This window comes from Elgaria multicarinata, chromosome 7 (assembly GCF_023053635.1).
Source record: "Elgaria multicarinata webbii isolate HBS135686 ecotype San Diego chromosome 7, rElgMul1.1.pri, whole genome shotgun sequence".
In the NCBI taxonomy this organism is placed as follows: Eukaryota; Metazoa; Chordata; class Lepidosauria; order Squamata; family Anguidae; genus Elgaria; species Elgaria multicarinata.
This window is the reverse complement of record NC_086177.1, coordinates 65,887,183-65,909,953: the sequence shown is the minus strand read 5'-3', so window position 1 is coordinate 65,909,953 and position 22,771 is coordinate 65,887,183.

The window sequence follows — 22,771 nt, the reverse complement described above, 5'->3', positions numbered from 1 at the left end:
CACAATATGTGGTTAGAACCCTTATTCAGTGATTTGGAAGACAGCCCAATTTGTCTCAAATCAATGTGGAGACTGTCCAATTTGAATTGGGCTGAATGTGAATCTCCCCTTGATTACCACTGGAAATCAACAAATGGAGTTTGACAGAATTGGATGACACTTGGAGACAGTAGTCCCTGGTGAGAGGATTAAACACGCCAAACTGCAGATGAATAGGTGCAGGGAGTTTTGTGTTAGGTCTTTTTATCGTATTTAAAAAGCTGCTAACTTTTTTATTTCTTCCTAGAACTGAATGAACTTTGCCAGCATAGGTGAGGGGATCATGCCAGCCAACTTTCAGATGAATAGGTGTATGAAGGTTGTGCAAGAGCATCATTTAAAGTTTGAGGTTTCCCAAAAGCCAATGTATTTAGCTTCCTATTTTTTGTGGCCAATTGTTATGAAAATTACATACAGCATGGAGGTGGCCCTAGCTAAGACTCTGGTAAAATTTTCAGAAGAATAGATGCAGTGCTTTTTTTGTGGAAGGAGAGTCTTCATATTTTGGGGGAGAGGAAGGTTTTCATTTCCCCTTCCCTGTGGGGGAATAATACCCCCATCTCTGGTCCCCCCTCACTTTGTATTAAAATGACATATGTCATATGTCTCCCTAGGTAAGAAACCTGCAAAATACCAGAAGGGTAGTAGGTGTAAAAGACACGGAGTTAAGATGAATGACACACTTTAAGACCGAAGTCACAAAAATTGCATATCCCACCCGAGTGTTTTCCTTATACAGAGAACTTGGGAGGAAATATATCAATATTTGTAGACACTGTCTGTGTCCCTCCAATGAATTTCCCATGAAGCTTCAGCAGAATTCAGATTCGGGCTCGGTCTGCTTTGGAGGAGCCTTGCTTTGGTTTGGACTTCTCCTGTATCTGTCCAACTCAGCAAAATTCAGTTTGGGTTATGGACAACTTCAAAACACACCCCTAAATACAAGTATAAATGATAAAAATGGCAAATGTGATGTAATACAAATGTGATACAAACTCTTATCAGCAGAGAATAAAATATAACAAAACTCTTAAGCAATGCCAGAAACCATTTTAAACAGGTTTTGAAATTTCTGAAATGTAGAAGTCTTGCAAATTTAAAAGGCCTGGGGAAGTTTAAATGGCTTGAAAAAAGGCCTGTGACCTTGTTTGGGTGGACATAGCTTGGCCTCAATGAGCCATGCTCCGGGAACCTCCCTTTTACACTATTAAAATGCATTTTACATAGACTTGCTTTTTCAAATGGTTGAAAATATGTTCAATATAGACCTGAAAGATTCTTAACTGAGTCTTGGCCATATGACTATATTTAGTTTATAACAGCTGTACTGTGGTTTCTAGGCCCAAATTAAAGTGCTAGTTTTAACTTGGACTGTACACGGACCCCCTCTCCACCTCATTTGCTTAGGAGGCTGATTCAGAGCTTCCAAATCAGCCCAAACCTGACTCAGGCCACTTTAGGCCTGGGCTGACCACTTCAATTCCAGATCTGAAGCAAGATCCAGACACCTGAAAGGGTTCAGCCAGGCAGCTCTCATCAAGGATGGGCAGCTGCCAGATGGTTTGGGTAAGTCCTGTGGTCAGGCAGGGGCAGCGGCTGCGGCTCACCATTGCCCTGGATTGGGCCGAGGTGGCCTGAAGTGCTTTGGACCCAGAATAAGGTTTCCTAGCATTGTCTCACGGTCCAGGTAGGTTCATGTGGAAGAAGGCTGCCCTTCAGGTAATCTGCTCCAAGGCCTTCCTGACTGGCTGCCAGCCCTCCTCATCCGTGCCTCCATCTCACCCATGAAGTTAGTTTTTGGGGGTTTGTTTTTAATAATATTTCCACTGGTTTTATTAGATTGTAAGCCTATGCGGCAGAGTCTTGCTATTTACTGTTTTACTCTGTACAGCACCATGTACATTGATGGTGCTATATAAATAAATAAATAAATAATAATAATAATAATAATCCCTCCCTGACAATTGTCCCTGCACTGGAATTAGGCCTTTAAAAAGTTTCCAGTTTAAAATGGTGAAGTGTTTGATGTGTCTGACACAGAAGAAAGACTGGGTGACTAGATTACCCAGTAACCTCTAGGGGCCAAGGCCTTGTGAGGGAGCCCAATAACATCCCAGGGAGCAACCATTGCCTTCGTGCCCTGTTTTGGGTTTCCCAGAGCTATCTGTTTGGTTACTCTGGGGAGCAGGATGCTGGGCTAGATGGAGCTTACTTAGGTCTTCATCAAACTAAATGTACAGCAGAGAGAGGATCTGAGCTTCAACAGAACAGAACCCATGATGCAATAGTTAGAATGTTGGGCTGGGACTCAGGAAATCCAGGTTCTGGTCTCCACTTGGCCAAAGGGTGACTTTGGGCCAGGCCTTGACTCTCAGCCTAACCTATCTCACAGGGTTGTTGTGAGGATAAAAAGGAGAAGAGAGCCACGTAAGCCACCTTGGGTTCCTTGCATGAGGAAAAAAGGTGGGATATAAAGGTAACAAGTAAACAAGCAAACACCTGACATTTTGACAGCCATTATTCATCACAACAGTGCCCAAGGGTAGAGGTTATTGCTGACAGTGTGCACAAAGAGTCTGGCTGGAATTAGCAAGGACACATCTCAGGTGAGTCTCACCAGTGAGGAGCTCTTATTGGCGGTGGTAGTGGTGGTTACAGTCACTTCGTGTTGCTTATTGGTTATCTCATGCAGGATGACACATCTTTCAATCTGTTCTGGGAGTGGTCTTTTTAAGCATACAGTATGCTCTTGCTGTAAGGTTAAATGGCTTCAGTCTGCTATGTTCTGTCTTAAGTATCTTTCGATACTTCAGTAAGGTAATTCCATACTAAGAAAGAACAGGATTACAGAGAAGACTTGCCAGAGAAGACAGATGGGAATGGACTTTTGTGATCACCAGACTGTATCCTCCCAAAGACTTTGAAAGGGCTATATGATTCTGATAAATCATATGTGCAAGGACCATATGAGTCCAGAAAAAAATGCCATTGAACCTAACCCCATCTTAGCCTCTTCAAAACCAGTCGGATGTGTTTTTGGGAGTCAGAACATCCAAGTAAAGTCTACAACCCCCCGAGCATGTGAAAGCTTCAAAGTGTGCTAGAATTAAGATGGAGACTCTCTGGGTAATGGTGACCACTAATCACATGGCAATGTTTGGAATGTTACCATTAACTCATTTTGGGTCTAACATTTTTTGGCAGTTGTACACATTCAGTGTCATCTGGCTATATGGCTAAATGCCCTCAATCTGCTTTGTTCTTCCTTAAGTGTCTTCAGATATTTCAGTAAGACAATTCCATAGTAAAGCCCAGGATTAAAGTCAGAGAAGACAAATCATCATTGACTATTTACATTATAAGAAGGGACAAGTACAAGTGGTGCTTGAGTCGACCTTTTGCCCCTTGCAAGTGTACAAATATTAGCTTAACATATGCTATTTCTCTTCACCTAAGAAATACCTGTTTCAAGCTGTTTCTGTTTTAAATCAAATGAATAAATATTACAGTTTTTACCAGCTGTGTTTACCTTTAGATCATAGTCATCACAATGGGTCTTGAACTCATATAGTGATTTGTATAGTATAGGGCACCCATGGATTCTACAGCTGATTGGTACTGAACAGACATTTTCTAAAATGTGTACAACCAGTCCAGGGTTTAAAAGTGGAAGTCTGAGATGGAATAAGTGTCCCACCAAGTAATGCTTGGAAGAAACAGAATGGTTGTGATCCATTCAGGCTTTAATATTTTTAAAGCAAAATATTTCTGTCATCTTTAGACATCAGTTACCCATTCCATTGATTATTGTCTCATGGAGAGGTATTATATATATACCTCTCCATTATATATATATATATATATATATATATATATATATATATATATATATATATTATATTACACACACACACACACACACACACACACACACACAAAAGGTCAAGCTGATAGATCAGTTCAATATCCATGGACATGATACCACACCTAGAGAGATCCCTCAGTGTCAGGGGTTGGGAACCTGCAGTCCTCTGCCCAATTCATATGTCTCTCAGTCTAATAAAAGCCCTCTCCATAAAGTCAGTACAGACCTCTAGTAAGAGTGATCTGTCCCTTCTGTCTGCTAGTCAGGAAGGCGCAGGGGGGGAGGGCATGGCTGAAAGAGAGAGAAAGAAATGGAGATGGCGATGAGAGAAAAAAGGTAAAAAAAAAATTAAAAAAGTATTCTTGAATTATTATGTTTTTATTGTAATTTAATGTATTTTATTTATCTATTAAATTTATATACTGCCCCATAGCCGAAGCTCTCTGGGCGGTTTACAAAAGTTAAAAAACAGTGGAAATTAAAAAAAGTATACAAAATTTTAAACCATTAAAAAATATAAAAACAACAGTATATTGATTATTGTTTTAATCAATTTTAGTCATGCTTGTAAGCCAACTTGAGCAAAAAGGCAGAGTACAAATTCAGGAAACAAATAATAAATAAGTAATAAACGAAATGGTTCTTGGCTCTGGCCTTGCCCACCATGGATGTGTGGCTCCTGACAGATTGTCCATAAGGGAATATGGCCTTCAACAGAAGAAAAGTTGCCACTTCTGCTCCAGCTCATAATGGAACCGTGTTCCTGCCCCCACTCCACTCAGCTCACGTGGGCACTCACTGACTGAGACGGCATGACAGCCAGGGTCGTTCAGTAGAAGGGAGGTTTGAGTGCATCTCCCACCCCATCCAAACCCTCCGCCCTCCACTCAGCCATGTTACACATGCTCTGGGAGCAGAGTTTGATTTAGCAGACTAAATTAAGGGAACTATATGAGGTATGGACAAAGCTGCCATTTCTTTCCCTGTAATAGCTTCGGAAGATTTATTATTTAATTTATTGTTTACATGTATATCCCACCTTTTTCCTCCAAGGAACTCAAGGCGGTATAATACTCCTGCTCCATTTTATCCTCACAACAACAACCCTGTGAGGTAGGTTAGGCTGCAAGCCTGTGACTGGCCCAAAGTCACCTATGGCCGAGTGGGGACTAGAACCCAGATCTCCTGACTCCCAGTCCAACAGTGTAACCACAACCAGACAGATATATATGGGAGGAGGCACGTGTTCATGTAGCCTGGCCCCATTCAAGACACCTTAAGCTCATATGGTAGATAAAAACAGACCTGAAATAAATACAATAAATAGCTGGGTGGCGAAGAACAGGGCTTTGGCCCTGTGGAATGATCTGCCAGAAGGACTCAGGAGGTACTTTTCTGTCTCCACTTTTTCAAAGAACTGCGGAATGTTCCTTTTCTGCTCTATCTATCCATGCAGGTATGCTATTGCTATCAGCTGCCAAGGTGGCTCACAAAGATAAAGTGATAAAATACAATATTACAAATATCATAAGAAACACTTATGTGGAAACACAAGACAGCAAGTGTTACACGTAAAATGTTAATGGAAGTCCCCTGATGAACACACCCACCCACCCACCCACCCACCCATATGATTTGTGGAAGAATGGGGGAAAGGCAGGAAGAAATTCATCGTCTTCCCCCAACCCTGCCATTCTTATTTTCACAGACACACATCTATGCAAGTTCCCTCTGAAACAAACTAGGGCCGTAGCTAGACCTAAGGTTTATTCCAGGATCATCCCGGGTTCGTCCCTGCCTGAGCGCTGGATGCCCTGTGTGGCACTTAGATGAACAGGTTTGACCCCAGGACAATCCTAGGATAAACCTTAGGTCTAGCTACGGCCCCAGACTCCTCTCAGATGAACCTAAACCTCACTTGGATGTTGACCTGCACCTCTCTAGCCTAGCTAAGCCCACTGGAAGTGCGCATGGGCTTCTTAGAAGTAAAGAATTGCAGGGAGGGTTTGTAAAGGAATAAGGCTCAATTTGACCACCTTTTATTTTTCTGAAAGGCCACAGGGTCCTTCCCCTGTTTCCCCCCCCCTCCCAATTACATTCTTGAATTTATTTATTTTTTTGCACATGGGCAGACTGAACACAGAAATATGATATAGATCAGCGTGCAGCGTTTATATTACTACAGGCATTTATCACATCTGTTCGCCATGCAGGCCATCCTGCTGATATGTTTATTTAAAAGTCGAAGACTTACAACGTTTGATACGCATACTCATTCAACATCATCCTCTGCCAGCAGGACATTTTTATGGATTATCACTTACAAAAATTTACTACAGCATCCGTCATTTCAGTCACTCTGATGTTATGCACAGCTTCTACAAGGGTGCCATACATAATATTTTATTAGAGGTATGCAAAAGTGTTTCAGGAAAACCACATGCTGAACTGCTTTATCATAGTTGTCAAGCTCTCTTATCCCAGCAGTTAACACTCCCTTTCCCACTGATGCCAGGATATCTGACTTGAATGTGCTGTTTAAGTCTCCTGTGATGCTATTTTTTGTGGGAGCAGGCGGGAGACAGGCGGAAATAAATAAACCAACTTTAGATTTCTAAGAGCTTTTCTATGTGAGGCTGTTAATCCTCTATTAATCTGCTGTAACTACTTTTGGTTTTGTCACATAATTGAGAACCGAGAGCTACACGAGGAGTGTTTCCTTTCCCGCTTTTCCACTACATAACCTCTAGGTGGCACTGTGGTATAGTGGAATAGTGCAAACGCACAAGAGGAAATGGTGTTTTCTTTCCCTTTCACAATTAAATGTTGCATTTTTCTCTGCTCTAAAACAACTTGCTGAAAGTGCTTAGACACAGAAGCAAAACTGGAGGGTTACAACATCATCTAAAGAATTTGTAAACAGCCCTGATAAATAAATGCCTTGTGCAGAGAAGCTTTATGATTAAGTACTTGAAACCCTATCTGCTATCTGCTGTTGCTTTTGTGTAGTTACAGAACTGGAAAAAAAATCTCTTGGCCTTTGATTCGGGCTCTATTCCCCCCCCCCCAAAAAAAAAATTAGTTACAGCCACGAAAGACAAGCCTATCAAATGCTGGAATATTTTTGGGAATGGTGTAAAAGCCAGAATGGGATGGAATGGAACATGGCGGAACAGCTTCTTTATTTAACACCACCACCACCACCAACAACAACAACAAGCCATGCCAAAAACAGTGGCCTGTGTTAAAGGCACTTGAGAACAATATTTTACTTGAGAATAATATTTTAACAATATTATATTATTAAGCCCTCAATGCTCATAACCCATCTGGAACACAACAGAATGACCTGGAAGTCCAACTTCCAAGTGATCCAAGCCAATCAAAATCACCAGTCACACTTGTACTGCAGGCAAACAATTGCATCCCTTCCCTACATGGAAGGGATGCAGTAAGCTAGAAAACCTCCACAGAAATCACATTTGAATTTGGCTGATTTGGCTCACCTGGAAATTGCTATGCTGGGCCATTTCCCAGAATATGTACTATTGCCCCAAATGCATACTGGAAAGTGGTTTCTGTAGAAGTTTTGTGGCTCATTCCAAAGTTTGTGATGAAGTTCACAAATAAAATAAATAAAAATAAAATGAAGATGTACAAAAATGCACACAAAAATGCATATTACGAAACATGTGCACAAAAAAGCGTATATTTGCAAAAATGTCTACACCCAGTGCTTTTTCTTTGTCTGTTCATAGTGCAAAGGCTTTAACAGGGGATGGAGTCAGCCCAATTATTTCATTGAGGTCCAATGTACAGCATCAGCTGAAATCCATTTTTTTTATTTTAAAACACAAAATAAACATCTTACAAAAAACAACAACAACACAACATATTACATACATTTTGAATAAATGTTGAATACATATATAAGAAAAATATTAACTATAACCTATCCTATCATTACATATATAATCATTCTAAACATATAAGTGCACCCTCCACCTTGGGATCTATTCCTGCTTCCAAAATCTCATATTTTCTTCCGCTGGCGGTTTCCCACTGGCGGTGAGTGGATTAAAGATAATAGAGTTTGTAGAGAAATGACGAAGTTTTAAGAGTTAATAGTAAATAAGGAAAAAGGAAAAGGAGGAAGTATAGTTTTAAAAGGGTTAATGAGCGAAATATATAAAATACTGTTAGAAAAGGAGTTAAGGGATAGCTCAGGGAAAATGGTATGGGAGACAGATTTGAAGGTACAAATAGGGCGACAGAGCTGGGAGGGACTGTGGAAACAAAGAGTGTTGAGAAGTATGTCAGTGAGAATAAAAGAGAATTACTTCAAAATTTTGTGGAGGTGGTACCTAACCCCGATTAGATTGAATAAGATAAATGAGCAGCATTCAGCAAATTGTTGGAGAGGTTGTGGGGAAAAAGGAACGTATTTACATATGTGGTGGGAATGCAAATATGTACAAAGATTATGGAAGATGGTGTTTTTGGAAACTGAAGAAATAGTGGGAATGAAAATAGAACAAACACCAAAGATTGCATTACTGTCACTATTTGAAGATTTAAAATGTGGAAAAGAAATTAAAGAATTGATTTCGAGTTTGCTGACTGCAGCACGATTGATGATAGCTAGGAACTGGAAGATTCAGGGGGAATATTCTATTGAAGAGTGGTATAGAGAAGTTTGGGATATAGCTATTAATGATAAATTGACTTGTAATATTAAGTGGAGGAAAGGCATAATTAAAATAAATGAGTTTGAAGGAATCTGGAAACAGTTCCTAATATTTGTGTTTACTAAGGGAAGTGAAATCCAGACATACTACTTTCACAGTAGAATATTGTAGTGGTTAGAGCAAAGCTAGACAGAAAGTAGATATCCAGATGTTTTGGACTTCAGCTCCCAGCATTTCTGACAATTGGCCATGTTGTCAAAGGCTTCTGGGGGTTGAAGTCCAAAATATCTGGTGATCTACCATCTGCCCACCTCTGGATTAGAGTTTTGGGACAAAGACTGGGAAGACCCAGGTTCAAATCCCCATCTATCCATGGAGCTCTCAATGCGTGACCTTGGACCAGTCATCATTCTCAGCTTTTATCTTCACCACACAAGGTTGTTATGAAGATGAAAATGGCACGGAGAAGAACCACTGGCACACCCAAATTGGCACATCTATCAGGATTTAACTTTGTGTGTATCTGAATGAAAGACTGGTGATTCCAACAGAAACTACAAAAATTTGTCTGAAAATTACTGGAGTTCCAGTTTGTATAAAAATAGCAGGATTACTGCCTATTAGCCAATTCAATCCCTGAAGAGTTTTGTGTCTTAACTATAGGACATAGATAGTTCTGCATTAATTCAGAATGCCAGACCTTTATTTGTATCAACAGCTTGAGAAATGCTTGCCTGATTTATGGCACTTGACAGGTTCACACCAGAAATGCTTAGGATCTTTGAATCAACCATTTCCTGGGCCAATTCTCAGTGTTCACCATGAGCACTGCTGACAATTAGATAATGAATGGGAGAGAGAGCATCTGGAAAATAAGCAAGAGCCATATCAATAGCCTTGAGAATATCAAATGAAATGATAAGATTCATTCTTAGAATGTGTACAATGTGCAGACTGAGAAGGGATGTGAAGGATAGGAAATCCCCTTTTGACGTGTGGTCACTTTTGCAGCTTTCCAATGATTATTGTCTAATTTATTTATTTATTTATTGCATTTATATCCCGCCTTTTTTCCTCCAGGGAACCCAAGGTGGTGTACATAATCCTCCTCCTCCTTTTCATTTTATCCTCATAACACCAACTCTGTGAGGTAGGTTGAGCTGAAAGTCTGTGACTGGCCAAAAGTCACCCAGTGGGTTTCCATGGTCAAGTGGGGACTAGAAATAAGATCTTCTGACTCCCAGTCCATCACTTCTGCCACTACATCACTCTGGCTCTCCAAGAGGTGAGAAGTTCCAGGGGAAGCTTTCCTTTCCTTTGTGTGAATGAGAATCTGTCTTCACAATTGTTGATGTATTTACAAACATTAAAGCACAACACAGTGGAGACACATAGGCGGTCCTTCAAAAAGCTGCACATATCCAGAGAACAAGTTCTGCAGCTCCCCAAACCTTGCCCCTACCCCAAGTTTGCTGCTAATTCCAGCTAGAAAAGCTTCAGTTCTCTCTGTTCCTGTTTCGAACCACAAACTGCCTGTCCTCAATTTCCCCCAACCCACCACATACTGTCAAACACCGGCTTGAGAGCTCACTTCTGCAGTTGAATTGCCCATGCAGGGAATCCTGCCCAGCCATTAAAGGAATGCAAAGTTCTTTTGTCAAATCCCAACTTTCACGTCAGGCAAAGCCACACTAAAAACCCCTCACAGTCATAAGACAGCCCAAGGGCCAAATGGAATATTCTTCTAATCACACATAAAGCCGTTTCACACGATATTGTAAGCTAAACAAGCCACAGTGGCTTGTTTAAGCCACTGTGCATGCTGGATGCATGTCAGGCGTGATTTCCATAATTGCCCGCCTGGCCACAGCTGGTCATGTCATCCCAACCCAGGAGGGAGAAGCAACCCTCAAATAACTTGTGGGCTGTTGTTTCCCCCTCCAACAAGTCATCTGGGTTCAGACGAGGATGCCAGGTTTAGAATCCAATCCTGCTCACAATAATAGTCTTCAACATCTGACAAGGCACTACTTAGAACTTCCTTAATTTAATGAGAAATCACCAAAACACTCCCACCCACCCACAAAGCTATAATCAAAAGATGCAGATGTTTGGTTCTTGACAGTGAAACTCAAGGATCAACCTTGTCCTCATCTTACACATTAGTACTTTCATTCTCATCAAAGAAGAAGGGGATCAGCTTACCTTAAACTAGTCATTAGGAGCACCCAAAACTGGCATTGAGAGAAGGCCTTTGGACTATATAACAAAAATCCTTTGATGCAAGGGTGGGCAATTTGTGGCTCTCCAGATGTTTTGGCCCACAACTCCAGTCATCTAAGCTGGCTAAGGCTGATGGGAATTGCCCACCCCTGATTTAATGTGACACATTTAACTGCTTGCCTCATAGCATCATTGAAGCATTCTGTTACACTCCCAGTTCAGGCTGTTACTAAGGGTTGTATCCAAGGTTTGCCTAAATTATGCCCCATTAATTTCAATGGGTCTATTCTAAATAGGACTAATGTTGGACACAACACAAAGTGTTGAAAGGATTACTTCTTTTTCCACAGGAAAAGGACGGTAAGAGAGAACTGCCATGCTGTCCGAGGCCAGAGGTCATCAAACCAAGGATCTGCCTCTGTTAGTTATCAGCATATCATGTAAAACATGTCTTGTAGAAGTGGCAGAACCCACAGTGATGCAGTGCCGGCACTGGGTTGTTTGTTTGTTTGTTTGTTTTAGTAGGGATGCTGTTATCTGCCATCACCTCAGAATTCCCTGTTCCATCAGAGCTTAGCTAAAATTCTAACAGTACCTTGGGGTGTGTGTGTTAATTTCCCCAGAAACATTTTCCCCACATCCCAGCTGTTGTCGGGAGCTGCCCCTTTTCAGCCTGCAACTCCTTTGCTGAGGGAATTACACTGGCTGCCTATTTGCTACTGGACCAAGCTTTAGGTTTTGGGACCAGAGTACCTGTGAGAGCACCTTCTCCCTTACCAATCTGCCCAGTCCTTGAGGTCATCTGAGGGCCTGCTCCTGGTGTTTCCACATAGACCTATGACCAAATTGGAGTCCACCAGAAGAAGAGCCTTCAGTGTGGTAGCCCCCTTTCGGTGGAACGCCCTGCCCCTGGAGGTCAGGCAAGCACCAACACTGTGTTGCTTCTGGTGCCTCCTGATAACCGCTATATTCCATGAAGCATTGCCTTCCGGCAGGCCTATCCGATGGAATTTTAAGATATTTTTAGAATGTTTTTAGAATGTTTTTTAGGATGTTTTAACAATGTATATTATGTTTTAATTCAGTTTTATGTATTTTACCTTTTATTGTTGTTCCCCACCTCGATCAAAATGGAGAGGCTGGTAAGAAATAATTTTTATTATTATTATTATTATTATTATTATTATTATTATTATTATTAATGATGGCATTCTGTTTTATACAAACTATGATTTTAATGGTGTTTTAATTTTTGTATATTTTACTGTTTTATTTCTTATGCTCATCACTCTGGAATCTGTTTCAGATATGAAGGAGTATACAAATTTTGCAAATAAATCAATAAATCAATAAATATTGTTCCCAGTTGTAATGCAAAGTATTTTCTGGTGACTTGGTCTTGAATGGACAACTGAGGCCTATTAGCTTTACTCCACTAGGACTGTTCCTGATGGAGATGGAAACTGCTAGAATTGGGTTGTTGATATGGATCACCACAGCTGCCTGCATTTTTGGATTCTCTTTGGGGACTGGCTGTCAAGTCTGTCACGATGAGTGTCTGCATTTCAATATTTACCACCACACCACAACTTTTGGCTGGACATTTAACAGTAATTAATAAACTATTATTGTTAGTTATTAAGGAAGCTCCACACAGTTGCATCGCTCCATGGGAGTGTTGTGATTGTCAAACCGTTTTAAGGCGGTGGGGTGGGGTGGGGAAAGAGCAGCATGGTTTTATACTAATTTGTAAGTTTTAAAAATAATTTTGCTGAGCTATGAAAAGATTATTTGGAATTGAACAAAAAGAGAAAGAGCTTTCAGGCGATAGATAAATAGGGCTTAAACTCAAAATACAACCAGTTAAAGTTAGGAGCAACAAATAAAGATCTCCATCCGACCAGCATTTTATTGCATGCTCATTACTGGGCATTCGTGGATTTTCATGGGTCCCTCTCACCACGATTTCTGCCTCCCACGTGCCTCCCATCTCTTGTAGCCTTCTTTGTATGATAAAAACACACACCCCAATAAGTCTGACTTATATTTAAAGATGGAAGTTGCTGCAAGAGAAGCAGGAGAAGCAGCATGATCAAAATGGCCCACTGAATGGGCCATGTGCATGTTGTTTGCTTCCTCTTTCAAAAGAGGAAGTTATGAGGGACAAACACATTTGTGGAGAAGCAACGGTAAGCAAACACGATTTTCCCTATGAAATGATGCTCAAAAACTGACTGCTGCTCTTGTGCTTAGATTTTTAACAGGGTGTGTGTGGATCCAGGTTTAGTCATAATCACAGCAGACCCATTGAAATCAATGGGAGTTAAATTAGTCATGACTAAATTAAGTCCCATTGATTTCCATGGCTTTCCTCTAAGTATGATTAAGTTCAGCTCTTACCCAAGGTGTACTTTGTTCTTTACCAACAGTCTACATTAATTCTACATATGTCCTAAATTATTTGTGTTTTCAGTAAAAACACCTACATGTTCCAAAGTTCTATCTCATTGGAAAGGGAAGACAGTGTTGTTTTATACAGTTTGCAGTTTGTAAGTTTTAAAAACAATTCCTTTCGCACAGTCTCAGGCCATAGCTAGACGGGGCTTTATCCCAGGGTGATCCCCGGGATCGTCCTTGTGCATCCACATGACACACAAGGGATCCTGGGATCAGGGAAGGATGATCTCTCCCTTGCCCCGGGATCTCGCCCTTCCCTTTCAGCCTGGTTTTTCTGCAGTCCTGGGCTAATCCCAAGACCACAGAACGTGTGGCTGGGCGTCGTGGTTACTCCCGGCTCCTCGCAGTTACTCGCGAGGAGCTCTGCGCTCATCGGAGGTGGGGTGAGGGGAGCGGAAAACTTTTTTTTAAAAAACAACAACACCTACTTTTGAGTGCATGAGCGCTTGTGCGCATCTTCTGTGCTCTTTAAAAAAATTAAATGGCAGGTGCGACATCCTCTCCCTCTGAGGTCATTGCGCACCACGTGTAAACTGAGGGGGAGATCTCGCGATAAAAATATTGTGAGTTCTTCACCCCGCCGTCATGCTAGAGTGGTAGGTCTAGCTGAGGCCTCAATTTGGCAATATAGAAATATTTGCTCTCTGGGCAATTACTGACATGATCCAGTCAGTGCCTTTGTTGCAAACCGGCTTTTCTGACACGGACTGGCTTTATATTTTTTTGGTCAGGCTTTGAAAGTGATTAGCTACACAGTGTCGCTTCTAAAACCAAGTTTTCTATACAGAGAGGCCGGAAAGAAATCTGTTCTTGTGCATTTCACAGCCCAGTGTTTAAAAGGATGCAGAATTAATCAGTCTGAGCTGGTTCCTAAAAAACTTCAGTGTGCTTTGATTAAGTCCCCACAGCCTGCCCCAAATGAAGAGTTCGTCCTTCCTTGGGAGAAGGAAAGTAAAATCAAACAACATAACAGTATCTAATGTGAAGAAAGAATACATTTTGATACTTGATTACGTCTTTCGTTACAGACATTAATTTGTATGCCTAATTTCCTAGGTAAATAGACAGATGGAGACAGATAATCCACTTGCTCTTTGAAGAGGCTAAATCCTCTCCTCAGTTCCTTGTAATGGCAATTTGCATCCCATGAGAACTTCCTGTGGCCAGAGAAGGAACCAAGGAAATAAAGACCAGAGCTTGCGGTAAAACTAGGGTCTCTTTATTTAATATGGATAATTCACCCCTCCCTAGATCTGCATGTGAAAGTGCAGGAAATCCTTCTCTACAGGCAAGTAGCCTGCCTTATGAGCAAACCACTCTGCCAAAATCAGGAGTCAGATTGAACCCAGTCCCTTTCTTAAGCTATATTTCAGCATAAGGGTCAGACATCTGGTGATGTGCAGCTCTGAGTAGATGTGACAGGAAGGTTCCCAAAGGCAAGCATAGGTGTGAGCAGCACCTTTCATTAGACTGCACACCCAGGATTTTTTTGTAAAGGCAAACATTTATTGAATACTCAGTTATAAAGGCCATTATTTTATTCATTTATTTAATAAACACTGTAGACACTGATGCCCTACTCCACATTTGGCTTGCCTGATGACGGAAGGGCTGTTGCAGGTGAGGGCTAGGTGGGAATGAGGAGACGCTGCTCAAGCCCCAGCACTGGTGGGGCTTTGTGATGACACTGGCTGGAGAAGGGGCTTATGAGGCAATATTATGGAACTCATTATCACAAGTTAAATTATGGAACTCACTACCACAAGATGTAGTGATGGCCACCAATTTGGATGGCTTTAAAAGGGGGTTGGATAAATTCCTGTAGGTGAAGGCTATCAATGGCTACTATCAATGGCCCTGATGGTTGTGTGCTATCTCCAGTATTCGAGGCAGTAAGTCTGTGTGCACCAGTTGCTGGGGAACATGGGTGGGAGGGTGCTGTTGCACCATGTCCTGCCTTGTTGGTCCCTGGCCAATGGTTGGTTGGCCACTGTGTGAACAGAATGCTGGACTAGATCCAGCATGACACTTCGTATGTTCTTATGTTCTTAAATTCGGAGGCATCAGCACAGGACTGCACTATTTATGCTTCTGTAAAAAGATCAACTTCAAATTGAAGGGAATGCTCACTGATATATTTATAATTTATATTTAAAGAGAGAGAGAGAGAGAGAGAGAGAGGGAGGATTCCACTGTTCTTCTATGAGCCTTGGAAGAAAAATGATTTCATTTGCTTTAATCCTGTGACTCTTCGATTCCACAGGTATTCCCCACATCCATGGCAATCTTACCTTATAACTGCTTTCTCACTTTTTTTGGCAATCACAAATTATTGCTTTTTTTTCCTTTTCAGAAGCAACATGCTCACAAAAGAAAGCAGCAGGGGAATTCAAATTGAGGCTTAGCTGGGCTTTTCTGTACTGCAGTAATCAAAGGCTAGGGTAACATGCAAATGATTGCAACAGAACTCAAACCAGAGAAGACAACAGTTTAGAGCCACCCGTTGAGTGGAAAAAAGATTCATCTGTTTTGGGGGTTTTCTTTTTTATTAAAAGAAGACATTCCATTTTTGTATGAAGAAAGAATTATGTAGCAATAAAGATACAAGAAACATTCACCCATAGATCCAACATGTTCATGGCCTAGAGGCTTGGCATGCTAAACTTTCAACATACCAAATTCTACAATTAGAAAAACCAGATTCTGTGAGTAACCAATTAATGAAACAGGGCACGCATTTGCTTAATTTTCCGGCTTGGCTTGATTTGCACAATGGGTGCATTTTTTCATAAATTCTTTGCCATGGACAATAAATAAGGCACGAAAATGACTTGAACATATACCTTTGGAGGAAGTACTACAACAACTCAGCTGATAGAAATAGTTCATAAACCTTTACAATATGATCATATGCACCTCTGCTCAGGTGTATGTCTCACTGAGTTCAATGGGACTTATTCCAAGGTATAGAACTTGTAGCCTTAAAAACAATCCCATATATTTCTGCTAAGATGTCATCCTCATTGAGTTTAATAAGCCATCTCAATAGTCAGAGGGGTGAATAATTTCTCTTCTATCCAACTAGCTTGTTTCCATTATATGAACAGGTGTGTCTGTGATTCACCTGACCAAGACAGAAAACTGCAGCTATATGGATCTATAAACAGATCTATAAATCCCAGCTTAGTGGTCTAGGCTTTAAGAATTGTTTTACGCTTTGTGGTCCCCAAAGCATCTCTAAAGCTAGATAACAGAAAATGGTACCATCAATATATATTTATTGCTCAAACAGTATTAGAGAATAACAAAACTTTGCAATGATGAAACAAGCAAAACACCTCTAGGCATTCAGATGACTAGAAGAAGAATAGAAATAGTGGCTAGGACATTTCTTATGAAAATTAAATTTCTTTTCCTCTCAGCCAACAAAATAGCCATCAATGAGACTTTATATTCACCTATCTGGCAGACATGGTTGGCAGAACAGAGTTAACCATGTTTGGTAGGCTTCTCATTCTCCCAGGATCTTTCAACCAAGCCAGAAATGTTATTATTTATAACATTCTACCCAACATTAGCTCTAGTTGTTTATCTTAAACATATACTTATGAAGCTTGACTAAACTAGATTCAGCCATAGCTCCTGCCCATAACCCCAGGAAGGCCTTTCCCTGATGCATTCAGGCTTACAGCTAACAAGAGAAGCATCCTTGTGATGTGCATCCCTTCATGAGCTAAAGACCTTTTTACTTCCAAGAACTAACCAACCAACATGTGGGAAGTTCTCTTGCCTTAGTTCTAAGAACACATTTTGCATGTAAACTTGCTCATAGCATATATAGAACTAATAATCACCCTGCAGTTCCACTTATCATGCACCGATAATATTCACACAAAATACAATATCTTCTTGTCAACAGTACATGTTACGTTCATACTTTGTAACACAATAAGGTAAATATGTATTGGAATACAGCCTTAGTCAGCAATCCTTTACACGTCAAAGAAAGAACTTAAATATAAATATAAATTTCATACCCACCCTAAAATGGGCTTATTATAGGAAATGTTATTTAATTGGGGCCAATCACTGTTTGAATGCCAGTCTTTGTTCTTATTATGCTAAAAGAGGCAAGTCATGTTCCGACTGTGTTATGTTCCAGGTCAAGGTGATTGCCCAGGTTTTATATAGACCATCAATTTGGTATACTCAGGGAGCAATCCTATGCCTCCTAGACAGAGATTGCAGGGGGTGGTGGTGGCATAAGATAGTTCAGATTGCTGGATCTTAGGTCAGAGTCAGCCAGGAATCTGAGCTCCCCACTCCCTACCACTCACAGCTGGTGCAGAGAGAGCCATGCTGGCTGCCTCTATGAGCTTGCAAAAGGAGGGAAATGGGGAGTCCCAGTGGGTGTGAAGGAGAGGGAACTGGCAATGCCAGCACACAACATTTCCCCAGGCAGCAACACGGCCCAGCTGGATGGGCTACAAAGTAGGGCTGAGCACGGACCCCCCCCCCCAATCCACTTCGGATCCCAATCTGCAACTTCTGGGTTGGGTTCACTCCACTCTGATCCACCAGTGGTCCGCTCCAATTCACTGCTGAGCTCCGGATCTGAATTGGAGATCCGTTCCCCCCATAGACTTGCATTGAAATCCAAATGCCTATAACTTTTTTTCTGTCAATGTTAGAAATGTCAAAATTGGCACCATGGGACCTTATCCATGTATCCACCTTCAAGCCCAGTTGGAAGTCAATCCGAGCTTCCCCTAATTTTGAGGAAATTTTTGAAAATCCTACACCCCATTTTCAGAAATGGGATTTACTCCGATATTTTTACAGATGCAAACTTGGAAGTGGGCACCCTCACAGATGCTATCTAGATCCACATTCATGGCAAGCTTCAAGCAAATCCGATCACCCCCTGATTTTTGGCATTTTTCCCCCTTTTAACTCACCCCAATTCTGTTAGTTTTCATGTTAGGAAAGCTCAAAATTGGCACTATGAGAGCTTATCCATGCCCAGTTGGAAGTCAATGCGAGCCTCCACTGATTTTTGGGGAATATATGAAAAATCCCCCACCAAGGACAGTATGCCCATAAGGAAACCATACCTGCCCATAGGGATCCATTGCAGAGTGCTTGCCCATAGCAATCAATAGCACAGATGATTTGGAGGAATCAAGATTTTTTTCTAAATAAGGATCTTCATCTCAGGTGAAACATCTCAGGTGAAAAATGCACACACACACACACACATCAAGAGCACACAATGCAGCTGCCTTTTATCACATGGAAGGACACCCTCCCTGAGTCAAAGCAAGACACGCACAAACCATCCCTGTGAGGTGGGCACATAGGAGAACAGTCAGCACTGGGAGCAAGCATGCCAGAGGCTTGTGGGGTTGAACCACAAAGCCCATCATCTAGTACATCTCCTAGGCACCAGGAGGGCAGAGAGGCTGGCAGAGATGTACGACTATGCCATAGATCTATGGGGAAGTAAGTCCCAGCAGCACCCAGGCGGAAGCGGGACGGCAGGCATGCAGCAGACATTTCTAGGGGCACAAGGAAGTGAGCCAAGGATTGTTTCAAAGCCAGTAATGCAAACCATCCCTGTGAAGCGGGAACAGCACAGAGAGATGCCTTTTCTTTTGCATCCCATAACTAGGGGACTAGGAGGATAAGAGTAAAGCTTTGTGATCCTTGCTTCAGAGTTGATTGACTGCACTGTGATCACAGCCATTAATAACGTTTATAATAGCAGTACTAATATTAATATTAATAGTAATAATAATAACAATAACAACCACAACAATAAGGATTTGAACCACAATGAAAGCCTGCCCGACTTCACTGAAGAGGGAAAGCCAGGAGAGCTTGGGCTATGGGATATATAATAAATGTAATAAATAAATAAATAAATAAACAAAGGAGGGGTGGAATTAAAAGCAGCAGTGTTGCTGAATCACAAGAAGAAGATTTTTTTAAAAAAGGCTAAGTCTATCTTTTACCAGTAAGAGGAAAGTGGACGTGCCCAGGGGGAGGGGGAACTGTTGTGCCAATTTTACTGGTCCTGTCTAGGTACCAGTCTTTCAGAAGCTACCTTACACTTCAACTCATGACAGGCATAGGTAGCTTCCACTGGTTAATCTTTGGAGGGTTCTGATGACCCTCCAAGGGCAGGAGTGTGCACTGGGCACGTCCACATGCCCTACGGGACCTCACCCCCTTGCACCACATCTATTCATTTGTTCACCATGGTAAGGGTGGGCAGCAGTGCTGTGTTTCCTATCTGTTATTTATTTGCTTAGTATATGATTTAAGGTTGTGTTTGTGCGTTTGGTGGGGCTACTGTTTCAAAAAACACTGGGAAAAGTCCATTCAGAGACAAAGAAAGAAAAGTTTCCCAGTATCCCAAGTTACTAAGTATCCTGTTTTGCTTATTCCCCCTCCAACTTTGGGATTCAAGGATGCTTCATCAGGTGATCATGATTTGAAGCGCCTCTCAGCGCTTCAAAAAAAGTTACCCCCCTCTGCTTTATTTACCCTATTTTTTAAAAAAATTATAGCAAGCAAACCGCAGCACACAAAGTGCTGAGAATAGGCACAAATGACCCCCACCCACAACTCTCTAGGCACATTCAGTTTCAAGGAGGTAACTTGAAAAACAAAAAAGTTATATGCTAATTTTTCCACAATGCAATCCTATGGGGAAAATATCCAAAATGGCAGGAGGAGCACTCCGCGTAAAAGCAAATTTTCCGCTTTTGGTTGGTTCTCTTTGCCATGCTTCGCTAGCCACCCGATCCGCTTCTCCTCTGCCTGTAACGGAGGTGAAGCACCCTGATCCACTTCTGCTTCTCCGAACCAAAGAAAAGCGGATCACAGCCCTACTACAAAGCCCATCTAGCCAAAATGCAGAATGGGGGGAGCATGAAGGAGAAGATTACATCTGATGCTCCTGCCACTCTGCATTGGATGGCTATAAGCCTCTGAGTACAGAGGCTTACATCCCAATCGAGTTTCTTCACATGAACGAAATAAGGCATGCTTGTAACTGGCCACTCACGGAAGTTCGTAGGTGTTTTTGATGATGTCATTAACCTTCTGCACATCTCTTGCAGCTTCCCCCAGGAATTCCATTTTTAAAAAACCCTGGATATTCCAATTCGGGCTAGGAACACCAAGAAGAGGCGAAGTTTTCCATTATAACCCCTTTGGCAATGTAATTTTCTCAGTATTTTAACACCTAATTTAACTTAAATTTAACTTTTTTGTTTTCATTCCGTATTTTAATCTATATCAATTTCTGCTGTGGTTTTATCCTGGTTGTGCTTTTTATCTTGTATTTTGTATTTGTGTTTTTAGACTGTTGCTTGTTTTATTATGCTTTTCATGGTTTTAATTTTTGTGAACCACCCAGAGAGCTTTGGCTATTGGGTGGTATAAAAATGTAATAAATAAATAAATAAATAAATAAAATTACAATTGCACAAGAGAAGGTGGAAGCAAAACCCTGGTAAGGTAACACAATTTCCCCTTAATTTAAAGATGCCCATCCATTGGATCAAAAGCCCCTCCACAAATGGAAGGGCACAATTGGATTTAATCTTTTGTTTTCACAGTAGGACTCAAGCTCTTCTGGGCAACATAGGATCTCCATACACACATCTACCTACTGGGATATACGATTAGCTGTGATTAGTGAATGGTGTCAGAGTTGTCATGGATGCTATAGGCGTCATTAATTTTGCTCTGTTAGGTTCTGGTTTGTTTTTAAGTCCCCCCACTTCTAAAATTGCTGCTGTGATTTCTTAGGATCATGACTACAAGATCTACCAAATATTGGAACTTGTCAGTCACTTTGTTATGGCAATTTATTTTAAGCCTCAGGCTGCACGCTTGCTAATATTTAGACTGATGCATACACTCCATGGAGTTGATGTTCTGTCTTTTTAATCAGAAGATCCTGATTATTCTTTGCATCTGATATTTCCTTTTAAGTCTGTACAGCAGTTTAAATAGCTCAAAGCATTAAAATCCAGTGTCCACTGGAAAAAAAACAAGTCCTAGGACATAGAGAAACTGTATCACATGGAGATCTAACTCTCTGATAAAATCAGAAACTATTCATCACAAGGGAAACCACAGTTGCTGTTCAAACTAGCTGCTTCATTTGCTCACTTTAGTCACAGCTCAGTTAAGTCAGCTGCAACACCCGAAAAATAAGCACAATGTTTACTGTCTTTGTTACACTTTTTCAAAAGGCCAAAAAAGGAGACACAGGTCTGACCCCACGAGCTACTACAACTCGTCTTCAGAAACTGAGATATGTACTAAAACCAGAGTTACTATGGGCAGGATCCACACTACTGCTTTATAACAGTATAACAGTATTGACAACTGTTGGGGCCCAGGACACAAACCATATACAGTTTTCAAAGCGTTATATCGTGCTTGGTGTAGATCTGGCCCTCTTGGCATCTTTGCACTGCAGGAGACAGACAGACCTGCATGCTGCAACTTTGAATGCTGAGTTAGTTGTCACATTTACCCCTTGCATTTTAAAATGAATCTGTACTTGCTACTTGTACATTTAATTAATCGCTTCAATCTGCTTTTGTTTTAAAGTTGCAAAACTTCTCCAGGAAGAGGGGTAGGATTTAGGCATGTGCTCCGCTCCAATTAGAAGCGCAGAAGCAGGAGCGAATTGGCCTGCTCCGCCTTGCCCAGAGGTGGAGTAGAAGCGGACCGCGGACCCCTAGAAGCAAGGCGAAGAGAAGCGCCCATTTTCAGAGCACTCCGGTTTCCACGGTCCGATCCGATCGCCATCTTGAAACATTTTGCCCATAGGATTGCATTGCGGAAAGGAAAGGGGGATAACTGTGTTGTTTTTGAAGCTATCTTTCTGAAAATTCTTGTGCTTGGAGAGTCGTGGATGGGGGTCATTTTGAGCCTACTCTCAGCTCTCTGCGTGCTGCGGTTCGTGTGCTAGAATTTTTTTAAAAACCGGCGGGAAAAATACCTTTTCCGAAGGGCTGAGGGGCAGAGTCAACTCCCGGTCATGATCACATGATCCCAAAGTTGGAGGAGGGGATAGGCAAAACGGGTAACTTGGGATTCTGGGAACTTCTCTTTCTTAGTCTGAACGGACTTTTCCCAGTGTTTTTTAAAACAGTAGCCCCACCAAATGCACAAACACAACCTGAAATCATATACTAAGCCAATAATAAGAGATAGAAACACAGCACTGCTACCCACCCTAACTTTGGGGAACAACTGAAAAGATGTGGTGCAAGGGGATGAGCTCCCCTAGGGCATCCCATGTGGATGTGCCCCCACTCTCTCCTGTACTTGGAGGGCAATCAGAGCCCTCCAAAGAGAGTAACCCGGTGGAGCAATGCCTATCATGAGTTGAAGTGAGAGTTCTACTCCTCAGCTCTCGTGGTGAAGCAATGGCTTTCATGAGTTGAACTGGCAGCTGCTTCCCCCTCCC